Source organism: Phyllobates terribilis, unplaced genomic scaffold, assembly GCF_046119375.1.
Source record: "Phyllobates terribilis strain yellow unplaced genomic scaffold, ASM4611937v1 Scaffold_600__1_contigs__length_992639, whole genome shotgun sequence".
Taxonomy (NCBI): Eukaryota; Metazoa; Chordata; class Amphibia; order Anura; family Dendrobatidae; genus Phyllobates; species Phyllobates terribilis.
In genome coordinates, this window is record NW_027363360.1 from 49,112 (window position 1) to 65,746 (window position 16,635).

Sequence of the window (16,635 nt, forward strand, 5' to 3'; positions counted from 1 at the left end):
CTGATTGGTCGCGGCCGATATTTAAATTTGGCGCCCAAATCGGTGATTGGTCGCGGGTAGCGCCAGCGACCAATCACCGATTTTTAAAACAAATGTCCGGACCTTTGTAACACCATGAGGATACTGTGGGGACATCAGCGGCTAGGGTGTGAAGAGAGTACCGGGGAGCGGCGCTGCGGGTCGGGATACTTCTGCTCCGAGCGCCCGCTCATGTCCCGGGTTCTCGCAGCGGAAGTACCCGCACAGGCAGCGGCGCTCCCCGGTCCTCACTAATACGATTCCGCTCCCTGCTCCTCACCAATACGATTCGCGGATTGGTCGCGTGCGGAGAGCGCGACCAATCAGGGATCTTGGCGCTAAAGTTAAACACCGCTCTGCTGATTGGTCGCGGCCGCTGCCCGCGACCAATCACCGATTTGGGTGCTACATTTAAATAGCGGCCGCGACCAATCACCGATCTTACCGCCACATTTAAACACTGCTGCTGCGAGCTTGGCGCAAAATTTAAACAACGCTCTGCTGATTGGTCGCGGACACCATCCGCGACCAATTAGCGAGATTGGCGCCAAATTTAAACAACGCTCTGCTGATTGGTCGTGGACTCCAGCTGTGACCAATCAGCGATTTTGGCGCCAAATTTAAACACCGCTCTGCTGATTGATTGCGGTCGCTGGCCGAGATCAATCAGCAGTATTGGTGCAAAATGTAAACAACGCTCTGCTGATTGGTCGCGGACGCCAGACGCGTCCAATCAGCGAGATTGGCCCCAAATTTAAACAACGCTCTGCTGATCGGTCGCGGACTCCAGCTGCGACCAATCAGCGATTTTGGCGCCAAATTTAAACACCGCTCTGCTGATCGATCGCGGTCGCTGGCCGAGATCAATCAGCAGTATTGGTGCCAAATTTAAACCTCACTCTGCTGATCGGTCGCAACCACCGGCCGTGACCAATCTGCGTTTTTTGTGCCAAATTTAAACAACGCTCTGCTGATTGGTCGCGGTCGCCGGCCGCGACCCATCAGCATTATTGGCGCCCAATTTAAACCCCGCTCTGCTGATTGGTCGCGGCCGCCGGCCTCGACCAATCAGCAGAGCGATGCAGAGCGGGGTTTAAATTTGGCCCCAAAATCGCGGATTAGTCGCGGCTGACGGACGCGATCAATCAGCAGAGCGTTGTTTAAATTTTGCGCCAAAATTGCTGATTGGTCGCGGACGGCGGCCTCGACCAATCAGCGATTTTGGCGCCAAATTTAAGCAACGCTCTGCTGATTGGTCGAGGACGCCGGCCGAGATCAATCAGCAGTATTGGCGCAAAATTTAAACACCGCTCTGCTGATTGGTCGCAACCACCGGCCGTGACCAATCAGCCATATTGGTGCCAAATTTAAACACCGCTTCGATGATTGGTCGCGGTGGCCGGCTGCGACCAAGCAGCGAAATTGGCGCCAAATTTAAACACCGCTCTGCTGATTGGTCGCGGTTACCGGTCTCGAATAATCAGCATTATTAGTGCCAAATTTAAACACCGCTGTGCTAATTGGTCTCGGCCGAGACCAATCACCATAATTGGCGCCAAATTTAAATACCGCTCTGCTCATTGGTCACGTTTACTGGCCGCGACCAATCAGCATTATTGGCGCCAAATTTAAATCCCGCTCTCCTGATTAGTCGCGGCCGCCGGCCTCGACCAATCAGCGATATAGGCGCCAAATTTTAACACCGCTTTGTTGATTGGTCACGGTTGCCGGCCTCGACCAATCAGCGATTTTGGCTCAAAATTTAAACACAGCTCTGCTGACTGCGCCCGGTCGGCCGCATACCTATTCTAGAATACCCGATGCATTAGAATCGGGCCACCATCTAGTACTGTATAAGGGGCATAATGGAGGCATCACACTGTGTGAGGGGCATAATGGTGGCATTACACTGTGTGGGGGGGAATCATACATACTGCATAAGGGGCATAATGGGGGCATCACATTGTGAGGGGCATAATGGGGGCATCATACATAATACATAAGAAGCATAATGGGGGCATTACACTGTGTGGGGGGATCATACATCCTACATGAGGGGCATAATGGGGGCATTACACTGTGTGGGAGCATCATACATCCTGCATAAGGGGCATAATGGGGGCATTACACTGTGTGGGGGCATCATACATCCTGTATAAGGGGCATAATGGGGGCATTACACTGTGGGGGCATCATACATCCTGCATAAGGGCAAAAAATTGGATCAAACACCATGATGCATAGTACAATAAACAGGGTACTCCTTAATCGAACATAGAGCCTAGAGAAAATGGAGTAGGACACCCAAACAATCAGAAACAAGGAAAAACTTATTTCAATTTAAAAACACTTTTATTAGATAGAAAAATTAAAAGAGTTTCCTTTTCAATATATATATGTGACACTAATAGAAAGAGGTCATACAGGGTAAGAGAAACACACATAGCAGTTACGGCAACTCGTTTGTGGGTCCCCCGGTAGAATAATGCAAAAAAAACCCGTCAAAGGGTACAAGATAGCATAGTGTGTATGCAATGTATACCATTATAGGGCGTAAGTAAGAGTTCAGAGTCAAAAAACAGGAGAAAAATGGCCACCACTCAGATAAGAGAAATAATGGCCAGGATACAGAGACAATGCATAGTATAGGACTCACCCATGGGGACTAGGGTAACCACGTGGCCGTACTGCAGCCCCGACGCACGTTTCGCGTGGCTTCCTCGGGGGGCTGTGGTTGTGGATGGGGTGGGCACCTTTAAATATACCTCAGGATTTTTTGTCATTTGCTGATACTGTGTCTTTTCACAGCGTGTGGATCTGAACAGATGGATCACAAAATACGTGAGCAGACGTGGCTCACGCAACTTAATAAGGTCTTCGGGGAGGAAACCACCGTGGTTTTAAATACGAGGGAGAATGAGGACTTACTTGATGAATTGAGAACCCTGTATAACAAAAAAATCCGCCTTTGGTGGAACAAAGCGTTTCTTGAGCGCTACATCATTAGGGGACTGATCCCCAGGGGTCTACGGATCCAGGTTTTTCCAGCACATAACTTTGATGATGATGCACTAAAGACCCAATGGGAAAAACTGTCCTCGGTATGCTCCAAGGGCTTTATGGAGCTTTTGATCAAATCTAATGAGTCTTCTTTACAAATTATTGAGACAGAGATTGATCGTCTCCAAAATTTGATATCTACTAAATTGACCCCTGAGGGATGGAATAAATTCAATACTGATTTGGATTCTGATTTTGTGAAGTGGGAAAAGGAAATAGTGGCTACCAAAACCAAAAAATATCAGAGGGATCTCTCTGATTTTAATTCCAAACGGGTCTACAAGTGGAGAGGACACAAGGGCCCCAATAGACAAACATGGGAGAATCGGTGGAACTCAGTGTCATCATTATCCTCTATGGATGAAGGGACCTCCACAAGTAATCAATCCAATGTCGGTGGCACTAAATTTGTGAATGACAAACAGCATGGACAATTAAGGGGTAAAACCTACTCAAAACGTAAATTGACACCCCCCCACTCTCTGGAGAAAAAATCAAAACCAAATAAATTAGAGGTAATTAATTTGTCCACACACACTCTTTCTGACTGCCAGATTGAAGTACTCTCTTTGGGATTGACTTTTGTTCCGACTAACGGTTATAATTTCTTCACAGTATTGAAGGACTTACAGCTTTTCCTTAGAAAAGTAATTCTACGTAGATTACACATGAAACCAACGTTTGATATGAATCCTGACACGACCCTGGAGAGAGAGGCTCTATCGGCTCTGGAAGAGCTAGAGGGAGAGGGCAACTCCGTTAACACAGGTACTTTCCCGTGTTCTATTCTGGCCAGATCTACCACATTTCCCCCCTTCTCCCTCTGCCCACAGGTGGAGATATTTAATAAATTGGTTAGTAGGGACCTTAGGGCCCTATCGGGTGGACCCAAACACCACAACCTTACAATCCAACAGAAAGAAGCTTTGAAAGAACTACAATCTTTTAAAGATGTAGTTTTTAAACCTGCGGACAAGGGGGGAAATGTTGTGATCTGGCCGGTTGTGAAGTATGAAAAGGAGGCCTTCAAACTCCTTAGGGACCGTGCGTCCTATGATACTTTACCTAATAATCCCATGATATCCTTCAGTGCCGACCTTCTCGACATTTTGGAGCGGGCATATGAACAGGGCATTATCCCTAAAAAAAGTTTTTGATGGCCTTTGTACCAAACACCCAATAGTTCCCACGTTCTACCTACTCCCTAAGGTTCATAAAAATCTCTTGGACCCACCGGGACGTCCCATTGTCTCTGGCATTGGAGGGCTATGTGACCCTATCTGTAAATTTATTGAGCATTATTTACATCCACTTGTGGAGACGTTGCCCTCCTATGTCAGGGACACTGGAGATGTCCTCGGTAAAATTGATGGTGTATATCTTGATCCGGGTAGTCTGCTGGTGGCTGTTGACGTTGAATCATTATATACCAGCATTGGCCACACAGATGGATTGCGTGCAGTAAGTTTTTTTCTTGAGACTAGCAGTCTGGATGCCTCACTTCGTGCACTGGTCCTCGAACTACTGGAATTCATACTTACCCACAACTTTTTCACATTTAAAGACCGTTTTTTTCTTCAGAAACGTGGCACTGCGATGGGTGCGGCATGTGCGCCATCTTACGCCAACCTCTTTCTCGGTTTTTGGGAGAGGGAGGTTCTCGGCGATGGCGCGTGCGCCGCCTCCCATGCGCAGTGCTGGTATAGATACATAGACGACATTTTTATTATTTGGCAGGGTTCCGAGGCTGAGCTTCACAACTTCATTACTTTTCTTAATATTAATCAAATGAACATCAGACTTACGTATACATGGAACTCTACCCACATAGACTTTTTGGATATCGGTATTACTGTCCAGCAGGATGGCCTACTTCAGACCGACGTGTTTCGTAAGAAAACATCGGTCAATGCACTTTTGCATGCAACATCAGCCCATACACCGGCTACTATTCGGGCCATTCCTGTTGGACAGTATCTTAGAACCAAACGCATTTGTTCTACCGATATGGCGTTTGAGTCTCAGTCTCGGGACCTGCGCCAAAGATTTCAGGAACGGGGCTACAGTGCACGGAGCATTAAGAGAGGCTACAGACGTGATAAGGGGACCCCACGTGATCTCCTCTTGACTAGTGTTGGTAGATCGTATGAAAGAGATCCTCCATTAAGATTTATATCAACGTATAACAGCCACTGGCAGACCATTCGGGGGATCCTTGATAAGCAATGGTCCATCCTCAAAACGGAACCGGTGCTTGGCAGGATCCTACCTGACAGACCTTTAATGACAGCCAGAAGAGGAAAAAGTTTGAAGGACTCACTAGTCAGGAGCCACTATGTGGTCCCTACGCCAACCCCATTTGGGATAACTAAATCGCGATGGGGTTGTTATCCTTGTGGATCATGCATGGCCTGTCGTAATATCACTAGGGCTAAATCTTTTTCCACCAATCATGGCAGGGAATTTAAAATCACCCATCACATCTCTTGCAGTTCTACACACGTTATTTATATGGCCACTTGTCCATGTAATTTGAACTATGTGGGACTCACGTCTCGTGAATTCCGGGTTCGTGTTAGGGAACACGTTAGGGATGTGGTGGCCGCAAAGGATGTGTTGGATGTGTCAACACTTAAGACTGTCCCGCGGCACTTCAGACTGCGCCATAACTGCGACCCCTCCCTCCTTAAGTTTATTGGTATCGATATGGTACATTTGGGTACTAGGGGAGGCGATTACAAATGCATCTTGGCGCTGTTGGAGTGCCGCTGGATTGCGATTTTGGATACGGTGACCCCTGGCGGTCTCAATGAATACAACAGTTTCTCTTCATTCTTGTGAGTTCTCCTCTCCTTCGTTTTTAAATGTGGATTTTCATTTTAGTATTATATATGTTTCTATTTTTTTATTTATTTTTCTGTTCTCTTTATCATTTCTTCATATTTAGGCACCACCATCTATACCTCCGCACTATTTAGGATGAGTTTCGGACGAATGTGGGATGGGCACCTATAGTGCTTATGAATATTCATCGTTACAAATAATTTTTAGGAGCCAATTTATTGTTACTTATCATGCACCCCGGCTCTTGATGACACGATTCCCGTGAATGGTGACAACTGTGCAACTACTGGACTCTCCACATGCCTTCAATTTGGCAATATATACTACACTATACATTTAAACTTGCCTGTCCCTGTCGTTCTGTGTAAATGTGATAACCACTGCTGCGCTATGTATGGGCAAATATGCTCCCTGTTTTATTCACACTGATGCATACTTATGGTGATATTATTGTGCTGTTTAGGCATGAATGGGACACTCACCGTGTCCATATCTTGTCCCACATCCAACTCGCAACAATGTATGTTTTTTGCCCTTTTCTTTGCCCTCACCCGCCATGGCGGCGGCTGAGCCGCGCATGTGCAGCGCCGCCCTCCCTTGGCCGCGTCCCGTCGGGCTTCCGTACGTGGGAGGTGTGGGCGGTGACGTCATTTTAGTATGTCGCTGCCCGCGCTTCCCCGGGAAATTGGCCGGACGTGACGCGGTATGGGGGGATGTTGTCGCTCCACATGCGCTGCACTAATCAGCGCTGCATCCTGAGGTATATTTAAAGGTGCCCACCCCATCCACAACCACAGCCCCCCGAGGAAGCCACGCGAAACGCGCGTCGGGGCTGCAGTACGGCCACGTGGTTACCCTAGTCCCCATGGGTGAGTCCTATACTATGCATTGTCTCTGTATCCTGGCCATTATTTCTCTTATCTGAGTGGTGGCCATTTTTCTCCTGTTTTTTGACTCTGAACTCTTACTTACGCCCTATAATGGTATACATTGCATACACACTATGCTATCTTGTACACTTTGACAGGGTTTTTTTGCATTATTCTCCCGGGGAACCCACAAACGAGTTGCCGTAACTGCTATGTGTGTTTCTCTTACCCTGTATGACCTCTTTCTATTAGTGTCACATATATATATTGAAAAGGAAACTCTTTTAATTTTTCTATCTAATAAAAGTGTTTTTAAATTGAAATAAGTTTTTCCTTGTTTCTGATTGTTTGGGTGTCCTACTCCATTTTCTCTAGGCTCTATCCTGCATAAGGGGCATAATGGGGGCATTACACTGTGTGGGGGCATCATACATCCTGCATAAGGGGCATAATGGGGGCATTACACTGTGGGGGCAGTAAAGGGGTCCTGTACTATGAGAACAATACGTTTCCTCCCTTCCTGTCTCCATAGTTGGGTCGTATGTATCTATTACAGGAAACAGAACAAAAACCTTATGATTCTTATAAAGGGGCAACACAAGACCCCAAAAGAGTCTCCGTGCTGAAGGGGTTAATGCCCCCAGCGCCCAGTAATGGGGGTCTCCACATACCTCCACCTGCAGAGCCGCCACCACATATATGGCTGCTCTGTGCGCACAGGAGCTGTGATGAGGTCACAGGAGGGGAGGAGTCACGGGTCACATGATCAGGGGCCTCAGTGGATGCAGGACTCTGCTGTGCTGGTTGTCATGGTGCTGGATGAGCTGAAGTTTATGTGTGGGGTCAGGAGGGGTTTACAGTGTGGATGTAGCAGAGCCGCGTGTGTACGAGGTGTACGGAGCAGAGCCGCGTGTGTACGAGGTGTACGGAGCGGAGCCGCGTGTGTACGAGGTGTACGGAGCGGAGCCGTGTGTGTACTAGGTGTACGGAGCAGAGCCGCATGTGTACGAGGTGTACGGAGCAGAGCCGCGTGTGTACGAGGTGTACGGAGCGGAGCCGCGTGTGTACGAGGTGTACGGAGCGGAGCCGCGTGTGTACGAGGTGTACGGAGCGGAGCCGTGTGTGTACGAGGTGTACGGAGCAGAGCCGCGTGTGTACGAGGTGTACGGAGCGGAGCCGTGTGTACGAGGTGTACGGAGCGGAGCCGCGTGTGTAAGAGGTGTACGGAGCGGAGCCGCGCGTGTACGAGGTGTACGGAGCGGAGCCGCGCGTGTACGAGGTGTACGGAGCAGAGCCGTGTGTGTACGAGGTGTACGGAGCAGAGCCACATGTGTACGAGGTGTACGGAGCGGAGCCGCACGTGTACGAGGCGTACGGAGCGGAGCCGCTGTGTACGAGGCGTACGGAGCGGAGCCGCGCGTGTACGAGGCGTACGGAGCGGAGCCGCGCGTGTACGAGGCGTACGGAGCGGAGCCGCGCGTGTACGAGGCGTACGGAGCGGAGCCGCGCGTGTACGAGGCGTACGAAGCGGAGCCGCGTGTGTTTACGAGGCGTACGGAGCAGAGCCGCGTGTGTTTACGAGGCGTACGGAGCAGAGCCGCTTGTGTTTACGAGGCGTACGGAGCAGAGCCGTGTGTGTACGAGGTGTACGGAGCGGAGCCGTGTGTGTACGAGGTGTACGGAGCGGCGTACATATGGAGCCGTGTGTGTACGTTGTGTATGGAGTGGAGCCGCGGGTGTACGCTGTATCCAGCTGTATACTCCCTGGTTCGGTCAGAGACACCGCGGCTCTTTATCAGACTGTAGAAGAACTGACACTGGACACTCGGTAAAACTGCGCTCGGACGTCTCTTGTTTCTCGCACAGATATTGATAACATAAGATGGAGTCAGACGAACCCTCCTACAAAACCTGATAACAAAGTCATTACTACAGGACTGGATGAGAAACGGATTTATTCTACAAGAAACGCTGGGGCCACAAATGAGAGAATCCGGGCCTCGTGGCTGGATACTCCGGACCCCCGGCGTGTTAGGACCAGACGGGGTCTTTGTCCCTGGAGCTTCTCTGCTCGGTATAATGAGACTCTGATCTTGTTCTTATAAAGAGGGTTGGAGTAAAATAGAAGCTGCCTGAATATGAGGACTTTGTCTGGTGTCTATGTCCTTGTGTACAGAGCTATGGAGATAGCGCTATTCTCTGTATAATAGATGTGATGTCGCTGGAGCCCTAATATTCCTGTACAGGGGTCTTTGTAGAGATAATCTTACCCCAGCATTATGGATTGGGAGAAGGGAAAAAGGGATTGGGGACATTTTATTGTAATTTCCCTTTAAAAAATGTAATAAAAAAAAATAACTGATTCACTGGTTAACGCAATTTTTCTGGCAAAAGGTTTTAAGACCTATTTTAAGTCAATTTTGGCTGCTGATTACGAATACGAACTCCGTTTTTGGCTATCACATCAGGATTTCGAGATATTTTCAATTTTTGATGAAAATTACTCCTATTGAATGTTTTTTGATAAAAACACGTGATTTTTGGTACTACATTTTGTATATTTTTAATCAAGGAATAACAAAGATTACAAAGTCTATGTACAGCAAATCAAATATACTTACAGAATGAAGCTACAAAATATAAAAACACATATATATGGCACACAGATGAATGGCAAATGGCAGTTATTTGAACTTTCTATCTTGGCTGATCTGTGATGTACAGCTTCTGGGTTGTCTCTCATCAAGCTCCAGCAATAGTCAGCCATCATATGTGAGTCCCACCGGCCTTGATACCGTTCTTCCATTGTTTTAATGTCCTGATGAAAACGCTCACCTTGTTCCTCGCTCACATCCCCAAGCTTCTCTGGAAAAAAGTCCAAATGGCTGTGTAAATAGTGAATCTTGATACTCATTCTACATCCAAGATTTCGCAGACTCATTAGTAGCTCTTCCACAATCTCTTCATAGTTGTCTGCTTTCTTATTCCCTAGAAAATTCTGCACCACATTACAAAATGCGTTCCAAGCTCTTTCTCCTGTCTCATTCATTGATGTGATAAAATTTGGGTCTCTCATAAGTGTTCTTATTTGAGGTCCATCAAATATTCCAGCCTTTTTCTTCTCTTCACTAAGACCAGGAAAACTTGAACGTATATAGTTAAAGCATTCTCCACTGTGATTGAGAGCTTTGACGAACTGCTTCATCAATCCAAGTTTTATGTGCAAGGGAGGAAAGACAATGTTCTTCCTATCCACTAGAGGATCATGGATGACATTCATATCGCCAGATGCCAATCTGTCGCTGAGGCCATTCAGTTTTCACCCAATGCTCTGCTGTAGCTCTACTGTCCCAGTAGCACAGAAAACAAGGGTGTTTTGTGTACCCTCCTTGCAGACCCAAAATAAAGTTAACCACTTTCAAATAAACACAAATTAACCACCCATGAACATTATATTGTAACCTCTCTAGAACAATCCTGATGTTTTTATATTCTTCTTTACGTTTTACAGAATGACCTATTGGTACAGAGCCATACTTATTTCCATTGTGTAACAGAACACATTTTAAACTTCTTTTGGAACTATCAATAAAAAGCCTCCAATCCCTTGAATCATATGCTGGAAGTCCCATAAAGAGAAGTAGCCCTTCAACATCAGTACAATAGACAAGCTGGCCATCTGAATGGAAGGACTTCCGCAGTTCTGCTTCCCTGTTGCGATAAAATGAGACACTTGTACCAGGTTTCAACATTCGATTCTCCTGTAGTCTTGAAGCCAATAGTTCAGCAGACTCTTTTGGTAGATAAAGATCTCTAACCAGATCATTCAATGCAGACTGAGTAAACAGAATTGGTTTGTCACAATCTTCATCACATGGCTGAAAAATATCTGGCCTGTCTTCTTCATCAGTATAACAATGTGAGGAGAGATCTGTGTCAACGTTTTCTGGAAGCGCAGTAAATTTTGGAACAAGTATGTCTTCACTATGGGCAACTGGTCGAATAGCTGAAGACATACTCGGGTATTGCAAATATTGCTTGTTTTTCTTATTGAAACCTTTTACATCGACAAGGCAGAAATAGCAGTCTTCTAAATGATTGCTTGGTTCTCTCCAAACCATAGGAACTCCAAACTGAAGTTTAGCATTCTTTCCTTGAGACCATGATCTCAAGCTCTCAATACAGGTTTTGCACACTTTGTGAGGAGCCCAATGCTTGTCTTGGTCTCCAAGTTTTACTTTGAAGTACGCAAAATACACCCTCTTAACAAAGTCAGTAATGTTGCGTTTCCACAGATGTAACAAAAAATATTTGGATCATTTGAGCACTGTCTTCTGCGAGATGTAGAGGCCATTGTTAGATCAGCAAAACATCCTGCAGAGAAATACAAGATAAAAGTTGTTAGCTACCTGAGTTGTTCATTGAATTTCTGTACCCCCCCCGCCACACACACACACACACACACACACACACCTGCCCACACATACACACAAACACCTGCCCACACACACACACCTGCCCACACACACACACACACCTGCCCACACACACACACCTGCCCACACACACACACCTGCCCACACACACACACACACCTGCCCACACACACACACACACCTGCCCACACACACACACACCTGCCCACACACACACACACCTGCCCACACACACACACCTGCCCACACAGACACCTGCCCACAAACACACACACACACACCCATATACACACACTTGCCCACACACACAACTGCCCACACACACACCTGCCCACACACACACACACACCTGCCCACACAGACACCTGCCCACACAGACAACTGCTCACACACACACACACATATACACACACACACATATACACACACACACACCTGCCCACACAGACACCTGCCCACAAACACACACACACCCATATATACACACTTGCCCACACACACACCTGCCCACACACACACACCTGCCCACACACACACCTGACCACACAGACACCTGCCCACACAGACAACTGCTCACACACACACACACACACACATATACACACACACACACACCTGCCCACACAGACACCTGCCCCCACAGACACCTGCCCACAAACACACACACACCTGCCCACACACACACACACACACATATACACACACACATATACACACACACACACCTGCCCACACAGACACCTGTCCCCACAGACACCTGCCCACACAGACAACTGCTCACACACACACACACATATACACACACACACATATACACACACACCTGCCCACAAACACACACACACACACCCATATACACACACTTGCCCACACACACACCTGCCCACACACACACATCTGCCCACACACACACACACCTGCCCACACAGACAACTGCTCACACACACACACACATATACACACACACACATATACACACACACACACCTGCCCACACAGACACCTGCCCCCACAGACACCTGCCCACAAACACACACACACCTGCCCACACACACAGACACACACACATATACACACACACACATACACACACACACACACCTGCCCACACAGACACCTGCCCCCACAGACACCTGCCCACAAACACACACACACCTGCCCACACACACATCTGCCCACACACACACACACTCACCATCCCCCGGCTCAATTCCTCCTGCCTGCTCTCTCTCTTTTCCGGTGCAGCACTGCAGGCCGGGGCGCACTGCGTGACGTCACAGCTAGGAGGCACAGCCGCGCACAGGGCCATGTCTCCTAGCAGTGACGCGGCCGGGCCAGCACAGGGAAGTTAACTGCTGCAGTGCTGGCCCGGCTGATGAAGAAGTAGCGGCGGCCGCTGCTGGGGGAGCGGTCCGGGCCCCCCCCTCCCGCCACTGCTACCGCTATGTGCCGCGGCCGCTCGCACATATAATGAGGGCAATCCGGCATTAGACACCCCGCCTGGAGCCGCGGGCCCCCTGCAGGCTCGGGCCCTGGGCGGTCGCCCGGATTGCCCTCATTATAATCCGCCTATGGATATAGGGCATGGAAAACGGCATCGCAGCTGCAGCGGCTACGCTGATGGTAGAGGGTCCCTCCGCGTCCGACATCTTCCTCCCCCCTAGTTAACCGTGGCCTACCTTCTGGCGATCCTCTTCTGTAGGCCGCGGCTCCGCTCGCGATGCTCTGGGCGAGGACCTTGCGTTGCTCGGTGATGACGTCGGCATCCGCTGGATCTCCTTCCAGGACCTTGCGCAGCGTCTCAGCGTAGGGCGGGGCTTCAGGTCTCGCGCGTTTTTGGACGTCCACGCCCCTCTTCTTCCGGCGCGGCGTCCCGAAGATGGCGCCCGATGGCGGGAAACGGCTCCGATTGGCGGGAAATGGCCCCGAATGGCGGGAAACTTCACTCAGATATGTATAGAGTCTTTTCCAGACACGCAATACCCGATTGTGGCGGGTTGGTCACAATTCTGCCGACTACGCCAAAGCTGACTCGCCCCCTGGGCCGTGGGGTACCCGGGCCTTCTAGTGTACGGTGCTGATGGGGGTAGTAGTGGCAACCCGATCCCATGGCTCAGGGTGGTCAGACCAAATGGTGGCAGTCTATTTATCAGTGTTTTGAATGTCCGACTACGCCACCCGTGGATTGCGGTTGGAGATAACCGCCGCTGCAAGGCAGACCGCTGAGGCTGGTGTTGGTGTGCAGCACAGGGGTAGGATAACTCCCCACGGGAAGAGTGTAGCCTCAGGGCAGTGTAGGTGGATGTTGGGGGTGATAGTGCAGGCCGCAATAGTAAGAGTTCAGAGTCCGGTTCAAACAGTTCAGGGTCTTTATTGTAGATATTATTAATGACCCAACAGTACCGGTTAGGAATGGGCCTGGGTGTCTGAGAGCATTCGGGCGAGCCCCACTGGTCAGGGTGAGTGTGTAGGCCTACCGTTCTCTCTATGCTCTTTCTGACTATCCCCCTTTTCGTGGTGTAATAGCCCACGTCCCTGAGCTGGCCGTTTACTTCTCTCCTGTATGGCTTGCGACTCAGGCCTTGGGTACCTGTTGCCTGCTCCTCGATGTACTGGTCCCTCTGTGTGGAGGAGCCTCCAGGCTTCTTAGGCCAAGGGACCTGAAATCCCTCGCAGGTTGGTTCTCTGCTGCTGGGCTTGTAACCCTGACAGCCTCGGACCCCAATGTCCGGTAGATTGGTTCTCTGCCAGGACCGGCTCTCGTCGCCTCTGTCCCTGGCTTGTAGTTTCTCCTCTGCCTCACGGACTCCTCAGCTGCAGCTGAACTGTCCCTCCTTCTCTGGGACTAGTCTCACTCCTGAGCTAGGTCGTCCAGTTCTCTCTAACCCTGCCCCCAGTTCCAGGTTTTATAGGGGCAGCCAGCTCCCCCTGCTGGCCTGGGACAGGAGGTGCTGTATTCTAATTGTCCCTAACCAGGGGACCTCCCTCCTGCTTTCAGAAACAGATTATTGTTTGTGGCATCCAGGCCTGGGGTGACACACACACACTGCTCTATATTTAGTATGATGCCCCCACTCCTCCATATATATAGCATGATGGTCCCACTGCTCCATATACAGGTGCATCTCACTAAATTAGAATAGCATCAAAAAGTTAATTTATTTCAGTTCTTCAATACAAAAAGCTGTCTTTCAGCTCATCTGCATTGTTGGGTCTGGTGTCTCTCATCTTCCTCTTGACAATACCCCATAGATTCTCTATAATAGATTCTCTATGGGGTTAAGGTCAGGCGAGTTTGCTGTCAATCAAGCACAGTGATACTGTTGTGTGTAAACCAGGTATTGGTACTTTTGGCCGTGTGGACAGGGGCCAAGTCCTGCTGGAGAATGACATTTCCATCTCCAAAAAGCTTGTCGGCAGAGGGAAGCATGAAGTGCTGTAAAATGTCCTGGTAGACGGCTGTGCTGACTTTGGTCTTGATAAAACACAGTGGACCTACACCAGCAGATGACATGGCCCCCCAAACCATCACTGATTGTGGAGCCTTCACACTAGACCTCAAGCAGCTTGGATTGTGGACTCTCCACTCTTCCTCCAGACTCTGGGACCTTGATTTCCAAATGAAAATTGGAACTCTAGGACCTTGTGGAGTGTGTCAATGACTGCCTTCTGGACATCTGTCAAGTCAGCAGTCTTCCTCATGATTGTGGAGCATACTGAAACAGTATTGAAGAACTAGAATAAATTAACTTTTTGAAGATATTCTAATTTAGTGAGATGCACCTGTATATACTATGATGGTCCCACTGCCCCACATACATATAGTATAATGGCCCCACTACTCCATATGTAGTATGATGGACTCACTACTCCAGATATATAGTAGGATGGCTCCACTGCCCGATCATTTAAAAAAATAAAGTTTATTCTCACTTAATCCTGATTCCCTACATCACGGCCTCTGTCTCCTCTTCCATGGCGGGACTGCAGAGCAGAGCGATGCAATGATGTCATCGAGCCACCTGCGTGAGTATGCTGACATCTCGTTAACCGCAGGCCTATGGCGATCTGTGGCATATGAAAGAGATAGTGATAGGGCAGGGAGCTTGTGTCTCACTGCTTTATCATGCGACGCCTCTGCATAAGAGACATTAGGGCTATATTAGCTACGTCACAGAAGACACTGGAGCTGGAGTATATAGAATAGGAGACACTGGGGCTGGCGTATATTCATCACAGGATACATTGGGCCTAGAGCATATACATCACAGAAGAAGCTGGAGTATATAGAATAGAAGACACTGGGGCTGGAGTTTATAGAATAGGAGACACTGGGGCTGGCGCATATACAGTTCTGCTCAAAAGTTTACATACCCCGGCAGAATTTTTCCTTTCTTGGCCTTGTTTCAGAGAAAATGAATGATAACAAAAACACTTTTTCTCCACTCATGGTTATTGGTTGGGGGAAGCCATTTACTGTCACATTTCTGTGTTTTCTCTTTTTAAATCTTAATGACAACTAGTGATGAGCGAGCATGCTCGCTACTGCTCGGTGCTTGCCCGAGTATCTCACTGCTCGAGATGGTCTGCGCTCACTGAGTATTTCCGGGTTGGTCGGGCGGGAAGTCGGGTCCCCTCCCTGCATGTTTGTCGCTCTTTACAGAGCCAATGAACATGCAGGGATTGCCTGCCATGCACTGTAATGCCATAGCCATGGGGGTTGTGGGCATTACAGTGATTGGCTGGCCGCACAGCGTCATCAGGTCTATATCTGACCTGGCGCCGCCATGCTCATCACAGTCACTCTGGATCAGACAGTGTAGGGAGAGCGGCTGCTGCGTTAGGGAGAGATTTGTTTGTGCATTAGGTAGTGTAGGGAGAAAAACAGCACATTACACATATCCATCCTAACAAACAGTCCTTCTGAGGACTAATCCATCTGCAGAGATATCAGGCAGGCAGTGTATATAGGCAGGCAGTGTATATAGCAGACTGCAGTGCATATAGCACAAGAGGCTCCATTCCAGTTCTGCCTTCTGCTGCTGTTAGATATTTCTATACAAAGGCCCAGGTCTCTGGGGCCAGGAATACTTTTCTTTGGATCTTAATCCTCATTATTTGCTTATAAAGCAATCCAGAGAACACCGTTTTTCTGCGCCATTTGCTTGTTGGCACTGCAGAATACAGCCAGGTCCTTTCCATATTAGAGCGCTAGAAATCCAGCTATTTAAAACTGTGTTTTCTCCGTCACACGGATCACATATACGTTGTCAGAAAATACTGCCATTTCTGGCCTCCATTTTTTCAGTGTGTCAGTGAAGCAATTCACAGCAGTTTGCTGTTCACACTACTTACCTACAGGCCAGGTATTTAAAACTCTGTTTTCTCCATCACACCGATCACATATA

At 48.6% G+C, this 16,635-nt stretch overlaps 1 protein-coding gene across 1 annotated transcript in view; it reads right to left on the bottom strand.

Annotated features, from left to right (window-relative positions):
• LOC141233438 (uncharacterized) overlaps window positions 1–7,523 on the bottom strand; it is a 52,842-nt gene extending 45,319 nt beyond the window's left edge. Inside the window, exon 1 of the mRNA XM_073667899.1 lies at window positions 7,463–7,523. The gene's annotated coding sequence lies outside the window, so the exon portion shown is untranslated. The remainder of the gene's footprint in view (window positions 1–7,462) is intronic.
• Between the last annotated feature and the right edge of the window lie 9,112 nt (window positions 7,524–16,635).